This window comes from Gekko japonicus, unplaced genomic scaffold (genome assembly GCF_001447785.1).
Source record: "Gekko japonicus isolate JY-2015 unplaced genomic scaffold, Gekko_japonicus_V1.1 scaffold4663, whole genome shotgun sequence".
In the NCBI taxonomy this organism is placed as follows: Eukaryota; Metazoa; Chordata; class Lepidosauria; order Squamata; family Gekkonidae; genus Gekko; species Gekko japonicus.
Window position 1 is genome coordinate 63,038 of NW_015173831.1, and position 12,325 is coordinate 75,362.

Below are 12,325 nucleotides of genomic sequence, written 5' to 3' on the forward strand. Positions count from 1 at the left end.
ACCATGTTTTCTTCTATGTTTTCAGGAAATCCTCGTCGTTTAAGGTTAAATTGTTTAGAATCAAATTCAAGCTTCAAGAGTCTGTGTTTTATGACAGTTTGTTCTGACTGCAACCGTTGGATTTCTTCTTATTGCATTCACGGCATTTTCTGCCTTTAAATTTCTTGCGTAGATTGTTTGATCGCTTCCATTTGAGATTGTAATGGCTCAAGCAGGGCCTTTGTAGCATTGAGTATTCTGTTTTCCATGGAATTCATTGCTGCTAAAATATCAGGCCCTGTCATCTCATGCTGCATTTGATGGGTTTCTGGGTTGTCGGTGGCCATTTAGGTTTGGGCCGTATCGTTTGTTCCCACATGGATCAGCAGGAGTGGGCAGCAATCAGAGGTTTTGACTAGTCTTGAAATTCTCTCAGTTGGATATACGCTCCAGGAAGACAACAAACCTCCCAAGATTCCTTGTCTGGTCTACAGACTTCTTCCGTCCCTCTCAGTAGGGAGTCACCAACCACCACTACTCATCTCTTCCTCCGTTGGATAGCTTGGTACCTTCTCTGCCTATGTGTTTGTGTGTCAGTCACAGCCTTTTGATCTCGGAGTGTGCTATTCTGATCTTCCACCATCAGAAGCGGCTGGTAGCGATTTTGCAGCTCCACTGGCTGTGAGTGTTTCCTGATTATCTTACTCCTCAAGGTCACATTCTTCCACTCACCCACCTGTTCCTTGTTACTTCCTTCCTCTTTCTCAGGATTGGCTAGCTCTTGGTGTTCTCTCAGGAGCACCTCTTCCTTCCTGATGTTCCTCAGTGTACAGACTTGTGCCTCGAGTTCTCCCACCTTCTCCTCAAGCATTCTTATAAGCTTGCACTTGCAGCATGTATAATGCATTTCCTGGCAAGGCAGAAAAATGATCATGGTGCAACCCTGGCATGTCACTGGAATAGGTCCTTCGTTATCCATCTCCTTAGGAACAAATCTATCTTCTACAGCCTCAGGAACTTCCCTCAAAGTCTGACGTAAACTCTTGTTGTGGTGATGTACCCTGAAAATTTTGAGACTGACCAAATGGCTTCCTTGCCAGCAGTTCTCTCTCCAGAACTCAGTAGCAGCCCTCTACTCAGGTTCTTACAAGGCCTCCATGCAAGACCCACAGGCTATGACCCTCAGGCTAAGAGCCACAGGGCAAGAGCCCTTTGTCTTGTACCAAAGGCTCGCTCCTCTAGCAAGGAGCAGCCTTTTATTTCAAAAGGCCCCTTCCTGCCCGGCAGAGCACAGCACAATAGGGGGCAGGGCTTGCAATCAATAGCACTCCACAGCAACTCACTCAGCCTCCAACAACCTCCAAATCACAAACAGTCCCAAACAGACTTAAACAGAACCACGCTCTATCAGGCTACAAAGAACCAAACTCTCTTTCACCTCCCACACAGCAGCTAGGGAGGCAAAAGGAGAAAGAAAATTCCCTCAACTTCTATCAGCAACTCACCATGTGCTCTCCACTCCTTGCCTCAGCCCAGCTGACTCAGCTCTGCCTCTGGCAAGGAGCAGCCTTTTGTTTCAAAAGGCCCCTTCCTGCCCATCACAGCAGAGCACAGCACAATAGGGGGTGGGACTTGCAAACAACAGCACTCCACAGCAACTCACTCAGCCTCCAACAGCCCCCAAATCACAAAGAGCCCCAAACAGACTTAAACAGAACCACACTCTATCAGGCTACAAAGGATCCCTTTTTCAGATTGGCTGTGTCCCTGCCCCCCTCCAGTCAGTGGACTTTCTTGTACATATTCTCCTGCAATGTCCTTATGTGCTCCAGTTTAAGCTAAAATGGATTATGCCATGCCTTGATAAATGGACTATGCTTCCTCTAGTGACATTAGAGCAAAAGGTTCAATTCCTCTTAAAGGATTGTGATTTCCAATATACTTAATTTGTTGCTCAATTTCTAGAGGCTGCAGATAAGTGTTGAAGGGAGGGGTTTTATTTAAGTTTTTCATTTTTATTGGTTAAGACCTTGGTCTAAGAACAGGGGGGGAAGAAGAAGGAATTCTAAGTTGAATGGCACCAAGGAGTTACAGTCTTAATGTAGTTGTCATAGTTACTTCTGGTGTAAAATGTAACTGCTTTTCACTCAGTTTCCCAAAGCAAAGGATTTTAATCTAAAGAAGTATCATTCTGCATCCCTGGACAATAGTAACCAATGCTGATTTTCAATTAAATGCTGGAAATTTAGGTTTTGTATGACACTGGTTTCTTTCTTTCTTTCTTTCTTTCTTTCTTTCTTTCTTTCTTTCTTTCTTTCTTTCTTTCTTTCTTTCTTTCTTTCTTTCTTTCTTTCTTTCTTTCTTTCTTTTGTTCTGCTAGTTTTACCAGGCCCCTTCCCACACTGGTTCTCCAGCCTCTTGTCTAGAAATTATTAAGCAATCAAGAAGTCTCTTGCTTTCTCTGATGCAAAGTCCCTTCCAATGAAGATGTCACATTGATTAGAACTTGGACAGGGCCATTTGAGTTTTGCCCCCATAGAATCAGCAACCCCCTGACCTTGTATGCCACATTCAGAGAATAAAAATGTTTTTTTCTTAAACTCACTTTTAAAAATGTAAGAGTGTCTCATTGTTTTGAGGATGTGAGAAAATGAAGGTGTCCATGAAGCATGCTCAGCTTGGCTCTCTGGGCTGTCTGGTGTGTGCTGGCAAGGAAGGAGGGGAGGGCTGGAGGGGGCTCCACAAAGTTTTAAAATCAAAATGTGATTTCCCTGGTTGCTAAAGCTTGAGAACCACTGCATTATGTGTAAGATGCTGTAGTGAGTGCAGCAGAAACTGATGCGGTTTTCACTGAACTGTTTGTGAGAGTCAGGCTTGTCCGCAGGAAATGCAGAACAGGAAACTAGAGTGTCAGATAAAGAAGAAGTATTTATTAAAGTGTATGGAGAGTCTGTAGCCCCAGGGAAGAGAGGAAACAATTCACAGCTGCCTCCTCTAGGCCATCTTCTTTGTTTCTGAATTTCCTCTCTTCTTTGAGATCTTCCTGAGAGGCATTTCTGTGCATGTCAGAAAAAGAAACAGCCAATAATGAACAGATTGAAAGGAAGTGCTCAGACATATAGCGACTGCTTTATTTTCTACACTTTCTATTTTCATATGTGTAGATGTGAGATGCCTCCAAGTGCTGCTGCTTCTCCTTTCCCATCATTGACAAGATCCATCTTCTCCTCTCTTTTTTGCCAAAAAAGAGCCACTTTTGACAACTACAGCATTTTTTCCTTTGTCCTACCTTTTTTTTAAAAAAAAAACCCTTTGCCTCTTGCTTAAAACTATGTCACGATGATTCCATCTTACAGTTGAGCAGGCTTCATTCACATCCAGTGTACCAAGGCTGGTTTGTAAATCATCTTACGTGGCTGTGCTCTGTAAAGGTAAAGGTAAAGGTTCCCTTGCTCGAAAGCCAGTCGAATCCGACTCTAGGGTTGCGGTGCTCATCTCCGTTTCAAAGCCGAAGAGCCAGCGCTGTCCGAAGACGTTTCCGTGGTCATGTGGTCGGCATGACTAAACACCAAGGTGCACGGAACGCTGTTACCTTCCCACCGAAGTGGTACCTATTTATCTACTTGCAATGTCTTGCTTTCGAACTGCTAGGTTGGCAGGAACTGGAACTAGAGACAGGAGCTCACCCTGTCTTGCGGCACCCGGGTCTGTAGAGGCCAGTAATTTTGCTGCACTAACAACTGAAGGGAATTATTCTTTTAGTACATGTTTTTACTTGCTTAGAAGCAGCAATAGATGACGTAAGTAGGGAGAACCCAATATTTTAGGGAGGAGGACCAGGTAATTCGCGAAAGATTCCAGCAATAGTGAGCCAGGATATCTGGGCATTAGCTTAAAAAGGTGAGCAATATTAACTTTTTAGGGAGAGGCAGGGGTGAGAGCCACAGGGCCTCCGAGGAGGGTTTGCCTTTCTGCTATATTCTGTGAAAAAGGGTTTGCTTGTAGTTCTGTTAACATTCAGAATCTTCTAGTAGCCAGTGTTCAGCCATCTGATATGCAGGATACATGTTAAGAACAGGGGAAAACACATCTACTTCAGCGTCCTTGGAATCTGAAGCTGTCCACTTCTCATCCCAAGATCTCTCTTCCTTTTCAAGGAGGCTGAAATTGGTTCCTTATTCACAGTTCCTTATTCATTCCTTATTCATGAATTCATCCAAAAACACTGAGGAGAGTTGGAAATCTCTGAACCCCAAAATAAGATCTGGACCACCACATATCATATACCGCCAGGTTCACATGACCCCTTCAAGATGATATATCCTGTTTCCTGGTCCAAAGCATGGTTCTTTTACCAGCTGCTCCAAAGTTGGGTGCCCCTAGGACAATCACACAGGCAGACACTGGGGCCTGGCTGCACCGACAAAGCAATCTTTGGACCATCCCAAATGATACATCACCACACTCTGGGGACTGTCTTCTACAAGGAGACATACAGCAGTAGCCGGTCCAAACACTGGTTCTGACACCACACGCTTCTAATTCGAGTGCCTTCGAGTGTATTTCAAAGGAGAGTTGAATAAGGAAGTGCCCTCTGCACCCCAAAATAAGGTTTGGACCCCCACACTTCATACACCTCCATCTTCAACAGACTCTCCCCTTCAAGGAGACATATGCTGTGTCCTGGTCAAAAGTGTAGTTTTTGTGCCAGCTGCTCCGAAGTGCGGTGCCCCCAGGACAATCACACAGGCAGACACTGGGGCCAGGCTGCACCCACAAAACAATCTTTGGACCACCCCAAATGACGCGTCACCACACTCTGGGAACTGTCCCCTGCAAGGAGACATACAGCAGCGCCTGATCCAAACACTGGTTCTGGCACCACACACTTCTAATTGGAGTGCCTCCCAGATGCCTCTATTTCTAAGGAGATTTGAATAAGATACTGGTTTGGCTGCTTGCCCCTTACACCCCAAAATAAAGTTTGGACCACCACATGTCATACACCCCCACCCTTCAAGGGCACATATGGCACTTCCTGTTCCAAAGTCCGGTCCTTGTGCCAGCCGCTCTGAATTGTGGTGCCCACGGAAGAATCACACAGGCAGACACTGGGGCCAGGCTGCAACCCCCCAGAATCTTTGGACCACCCCAAATGACACATCCCCATACTCTGGGGACTGTCTGCTGCAAGATGACATACAGTGATGCCCAATCCAAATACTGGTTCTGCCGCCACGAGCTTCTATTCAGAGTGCTTCCAAGAAACATCCACTTCCCAACCACATTGTTGCTGTGTGTCAATCATGAACATTAATGTTCCCTCCCCTAGCCCAGGAGGGAACACTCAAATTTCCAGGGATATTTCATCCAAAGTATATTAAACAAGGCTGCTGCTCAAATTTTCTATGACTTATTATTTTGCGATCCATACTGGACTTCCAATTAACTACACTATGAGGTTCGTGGGCACGAGGACCACCAAAGACCAGGTGACATGTAAATACACTATTTAGACCATATGACACAATAGTTAGACATGGATCCTCCTCAACATTCTGTTCACTAGCCCAGTTGCTACTTGGAGCTTTCGAGACTCACTTCCAAGAACAGTCCCCGCACTTCCCAGGCGTCACATTAGTGAGGTGACATCAAAAATGTTTTAAAAATTAAGTAAATAACTTTGTAACTGGCAGGTGGTTTCGTGCAGAACAATACAAACATCTACACAAGTGTGATTGACAGTCTGGACCTAGTATGCCTAAAGCAATGGAAAGTATAGATCTGGGATGTTATTTTGCAACATTTCAGTATGAGAAGCCATATTCTGACTATGCACAATTTTGGGATTATCCAAAAAATGATTGGGGGTGCAGCCTGCATGATTGTCCTCACTTTGGAGCAACTGGCAAAAAAACTGGGCTTTGGACGAGGAGGCGCCATATGCCCCCTTGAAGGTGAGGGTCCCCTGAACCAGGGGGTATATGACATGTGGAGACGTGGGGTAGAAATCCAGATAAAAGGATGTGAGGACTGTTTAGAGGAAATAAGTCAGGATGCAAAGCTGCAATGTGCTTTCTAAGTAGCTTGATTGAAACATGGGTGTGGAACATTAGCATCTATAGTGAGATAAGAATCCATCAAGCCTTGATGGATGCATCCTTATAAACTTGGGAATGAATTCAAACTCAGCAATTGAAGTTTGTTATCTGTAATTGAAGCTTCTCTGAGGAGTGTTAAAACTCATTCAGCAAGAGAATGACCTTCACCCTAAGGTCTGCCTATGTGATTGTCCTGCTGGAAACTCACAGGGAGTGGTTCCTTATTCCAAGGTACTTGGAAATACAGGCACTCCAAATAGAAACTTGTGGGGCCAGAACCAGTGTATGTCTCCTTGCAGGGGATAGTCCCCAGAGCATGGGTATGTGTCATGTGTCCAAAGATTGGGGGGTGGGGTTGCAGCCTGGTCCCAGTGGCTGGCACAAGAACTGGGCCTTGGACCAGGAAGTGCCATATGTCCCCTTGAAGGGAAGAGTCCCCTGATCATGGGGGTGTATATGTGGTTTTCCAGACATTATTTTGGGTGCAGAGAGCACTTCCTTATTCAAATCTCCTTTGAAATACAGGCCTCCTAGAGGCCCCCCAAATAGAAGGGTGTGGGGCCTGCACCAGTGTTTGGACCAGGCACTGCTGTATGTCTTCTTGCAGGGGACAGTCCCCAGAGTGTGGTGATGTGTCATTTGGGGTGGTCCAAAGATTGTTTTGTGCGTGCAGTCCAGCCCCAATGTCTGCCTGTGTGATTGTCCTAGGGGCACCCAACTTTAGTGCAGCTGGCACAAAAAAGCATGCTTTGGGCCAGGATACAGCATACGTCCTCTCGAAGGGGAGAGTCCACTGAAGATGAGGGTGTATGAAGTATGGGGGTCCAAACCTTATTTTGGGGTGCAGAGGGCACTTCCTTATTCAAATCTCCTTTGAAATACAGGCCTCTGGGAAGCACTCCAAATAGAAGCTCATGGCCTCAGAACCGGTGATTCGACCTGGCATCACCATATGTCATCTCAGAAGGCACAGCACTTTGGAGCAGCTGGCACATGGGGCTGTGTCATTTGGGGTGATCCAAAGATTCTTTGTGGGTGCAGCCTAACCCCAGTGTCTGCCTGTGTGACTGCCCTGGGGGCACTGCACTTTGGAGCAGCTGGCACAAGAACCACACTTTGGGCCAGGACACAGCATATGTCCCCTCGAAGGGAAGAGTTCACTGAAGATGGAGGTGTATGAAATGTGGGGGTCCAAACTTTATTTTGGGCAACCAGTTATTTATTCAAATCTCCTTAGAAATAGAGGCCTCTTGGAGGCACTCCAAATAGAAGTGTGTGGTGCCAGAACCATTGTTTGGACTGGGCACTGCTGTATGTCTCCTTGCAGAAGACAGTCCCCAGAGTGTGGTGATGTGTCATTTGGGGTGGTCCAAAGCTTGTTTTGTGGGTGCAGCCCGGCCCCAGTGTGCCTGTTTGATTGTCCTATGAGCACCCCACTTTGGAGCAGCTGACACAAGAACCGTGATTTGAACCAGGAAACAAGATATATCAACTTGAAGGGGAGAGTCATGTGAACTTGGCGGTATATGATATGTGGTAGTCCAGACCTTATTTTGGGGTTTAGAGCTTTCCAACTCTCCTCAGTATTTTTGGATTAATTCATGAATAAGTCACAAATAAGGAATGAATAAAAGGTAAACGTTCCCTTGCTCGAAAGCCAGGATGAAATCATGAAAAAGTCACGAATAAGGAATGAATAAAAGGTAAAGGTTCCCTTGCTCGAAAGCCAGGCAAATCCGACTCTAGGGTTGCGGTGCTCATCTCTGTTTCAAAGCCGAAGAGCCAGCGCTGTCCAAAGACATTTCCGTGGTCATGTGGCCAGCATGACTAAACACCAAGGTGTACGGAACGCTGTTACCTTCCCACTGAAGGAATGAATAAGGAACTGCAAATAAGGAACCAACTTCAGCCTCCTCTTCTCCCACTATAAATTCTTTCCACATTCTGTTGTCTACTCTTTGTGCTTTCTACTATGGTTTCCTTAACACCCCCTGTACTTAAAAAAACCAAAAAACTACTGGAGCTTAAAACACCTGGATAGGGCATTTATCATGGAAGGGGCAATGGTGCAAGAAGAGTTAACAAGCTTCCACTAGACTCCCAGTATTTTCTTTTCTTGAAAAATCAAGCATACAGGTACCCAATTCAGACTGGGAGTAGGGGATCAAGGAGGGGAAATTTAAGCCTTCTCTGTCTGGTTTCCTGAGCTGAAAAGTCCCTGTGGAGCCACTGTTTGTCCCATTGGGTAAACATATAGGCATTGTTAAGTGTTACCTGTGTTTATTCCAGTGGAGCAAATAACAGCTCCCTAGGGCTGTTATTTTGGATGAACGGGAGGTGCATGGTTGAAAGTGTAAGCCTCTCTCCTCTTACATCATTGGCCTGATCTTATTCATGACCCCTGCATGCCTTATTTCTCAATAAAACAAAATTCTGGGAGCTCCGTTAATGGCATTATGTGCAGTTAAGCCCTGAGATTTCCTCTTCCCCAGTTCCATGGCCCCAATCCTAATTAGCCCCCCCCCAATAGGATTGCCACACCCCATGTCCAGGCAGGGGATCCCCAAGTTTCAGAGGCTTCCCTCTGCATGGATCAGCTGGCAGATGGGGGAAACCCCTCCCTTAAACAGGAACATCGATGATGTCACCCGGAACTGGTATTTGGGCAAACTCTATGATTTTGAGGGTGAAAAAACCATAAAGTTTCACTCAAATACCAGAGCACCCCTGTGTGATGTCCCCAATGTGATGATGTCATTTCTGGGTGATGTAATTGCATCAGGGACATCAGGTGATGTTGCTGCCCACCCCCAGAATGCCCTCCAAATCCCCCCACTGGAGGAAGGAGGAGACCTGGCAACCCTACCCCTAAGAGGATTTTGTAGGGATGCCAGCCTCCAAGTGGGACCTGGGGATCCCCTGGAATTACAGCTAATTCCCAGAGCATAGAGTTCAGTTCCCTTGGAGAAAGTGGATGCTTTGAAGAGGAGACTTTGTAGCATTGTACCCCAATGAGGTCCTTGTCCTCCCCAAGCTCCACCCCCAAATCCCCAGGAGTTTCCCAACCTGGATCTGGCAACCCTACCCATCCATCCCCTGCCAGTTGCCATGGGAGACCTGGTAACCCTAATTCTAGGGCCCAGTTACATGGAATCATCACATGTAATTTGTCCCTGTTTGAATATAACCTTGTGCCACAGGAGTATAGCTGTAGAATGGATTCTAGGCCAAAGCCCCTGAGGGGTGAATAGACCAAAATGATGCACATCTCCACTGAGACTGTATTCCCTCCACTTCCCCCTTCTTGGCTGTTGCACCTGACACACAGCAACATCCCTTGCAAATTTGTCTTTGTCCAGTGCTGACAAGGCTTTCATAGAATGCACAAAGAGACAGTGTTGGGGCCTCTGTTTCCAAACTTGCATTCTAGAGGCTGCCTGTCTGGTTAACACTGATTTAAACTCGATGTTTGTTTTGAGAGGTTTTATTTTCTTTTGCTTGTGCCCTGTTGTAATCTGCAGCCGTTCCCATGCATTCTCAACAGGCTGTGAATCCATGGACTCACAAAGGCACAGTCACTTAGCATTAATTCTTTCCTGCACCGAGCAGCCAGTGCTCCCTTTTAGCTACAACAGGGCTGTGCTTCCCAGGCAAAACCAAGTCATTCACTGAAAAGCAGACCAGAGAGAATGGACATAATGGATTCTATTGAAGTAAGATCTGTCTCATTGGATGGGGTTGATGGGAATACAGAGGGGCCTGAGAGCGGAGACAGAGTGTCTCATGAAATCTGAGGTCAGGAGTCTCACAGGACTCTCCCCTCCCCTCCCACACTGTCTCATTGGAGCACACCCATGGGGTGGGTATTGTAGAAGGAGCAGCCAGATGTCTTGCGGTGCTAACACCTCAGTGGGCACAATCTCTTCAACTTTATCTGTATAAGTACTGGACATTATTAACCTGTGTTATTTCCAGGCTAAACCTGTGTTTGTGAGAGGGATCTTTTGAATTTGGGAATTACACTTCCAGGAAAAGAAAGAACTTGGACACCAGGTTTGTAAATTTCATGGGATTTTATTAGTACATAAACTCTAACAAGGATTATCTCTTTTAATAAGATTCAGAATTTCTAGACCATACCCCAGCACATAAAAATATATTGAGAGCATGTAGCTTAGTTTAACTGAAAATATCCTGTAGTGAAGCATTATTTTTACATGAAGCAGCATATAAGCAGCATGGAGCATGAAAAGCAACATAGGAACATAGCAAGCAGCATATGAATCTCACCAGTCCTCCAGGGAAAAGGGTAGTAAAGTGTATTCATAACTGGCCCAAAGGTGGCGTGGTACGAAAAGGCCTTACCTCCACGAGGCTCTCCTTCAGATGGACCCTCTCTGCCTGACTTCCACTGGATATTCCCTATTCTTATACTCTATTTGGCTTGTCTACCCACTGCCCAATCAGATTCTTACAACTACTCTTAGATTTTTACCAACTTGGTTGACATACCATTATTGGCAAAAATTATCATATAGTCATGAAAAACATGCATGTCCTGTCTGGTTTTCCCCTTGCCAAGGACACCCAAACTCTATTGGGTCAAGTTGTCCTGTACTGAAACCATTCCTAAACCCACTTCTGCTTTGGCTCAGCACTATTGACGTGGCCTGTCTCCTGACAGCATCCATCTTAGAATCAAATATTCTATTATGATCATAGAATCATAGAATGTTAGAGTTGGAAGGGACCTTGCAGGTCAACAAGTCCAACCCCCTGCACTCTGCAGGAGCGTAGCCGAAAGTTAGCCCTGCAACATACCTTAAAGATAGTCATCCAGCCTCCACTTAAAAATGTCTAGCAAAGAAGCATCCACCACCTCCCGAGGCAGTCTGTTCCACTGCTCAACCACTCTTACAGTTAGGAAGTTTCTCCTGATATTTAGCCGGTAACAACTCCCTTGTAATTTCCACCCATTAGATCTAGTCTTGCAATCCAGAATAAGAGCGAATAGATCTGCTCTATCTTCAATGTAACAGCCCTTCAAATATTTGAAGACTGCAATCATGTCCACTCTAAGCCTTCTCTTTCCAGGATAAACATACCCAACTCTTTCAGCCTTTCCTCGTAAGACTTGGACTCCAACACTCTCACCATCCTGGTTGCCCTCTTCTGGATACGCTCGGGCTTGTCAATATCCTTCTTAAAATGTGGTGCCCAAAACTGGACACAGTACTCCAGGTGAGGCCTGACCATAGCAGAATAGAGCGGAACTACTACCTCCTGTGATCTGGACACAATGCTTCTGTTAATACATCCTAAGATTGCATTAGCTTTCTTCACAGCCACATCACACTGCAGGCTCATGTTTAGCTTGTGATCAACCAGAACACCCAGATCCCTTTCACATGTGCTGCTGTCAAGCCAAGTCCCTCCCATTCTAGATCTATGCCTTTGATTTTTTGTACCTAAGTGTAGGACTTTGCACTTATCTCTGTTGAAATTCATTTTATTTGTCTCAGCCCACTGTTCCAGCCGATCTAGATCATTTTGAATCCTTACTCTGTCTTCTTCAGAATTAGCAATCCCACCCAGCTTCATCCTTCTTTATTCCTTACCTTCCCCAAAAACCATCCCTTCAGGAGTTCCTGGTTACTAGCACTAATGGATACTATTGTGTACAGTGCGCATAACGTAAGCATGAATTATATGCAAAGATGTATAAATGTATAGCATCAAAATACATCACCAAGCTATTTCAAACAGAAAGAGGGCAGAGAAAGAGGTGTGTGTGCTGTTCTGCTCTGGTCAATGTTCAAATCTATCCTAGAACCTTCTCTTCCCAGTTTGCTATTTAAACGCTACCAGCAGCTGTCTGGTCATGAAGGTTTTTATGGAAACGAAATCCCTTACCTATGGAAAATAAACTTTATTGGCTTCCGGTCTGGCTAAGATGGAGGACTGAAGCGTTTCGCGATCGTGCGAAGCGAGCGACGGCCACTTTCGACAGTTTGGGCAATATACAGCCCAACGCATCACTCCCCAGCGAGGGGGGGGGACAAGCAGGCAGCAGCGCCCTAGAGGGAGTGTGAGGTTGGCGTAATCCAGCTTGTTCTTGCTTCTCAAAGAGCCTGTCTGATTTCTGTTAGGAAAATTAAGCTGTAATTAAGCTATTGATGGCTTGAGTAAGGTTCCTTCCTCGTATATTCCTCTGTCCATCTCCTTAAGGTGATTGTTGAAATCTT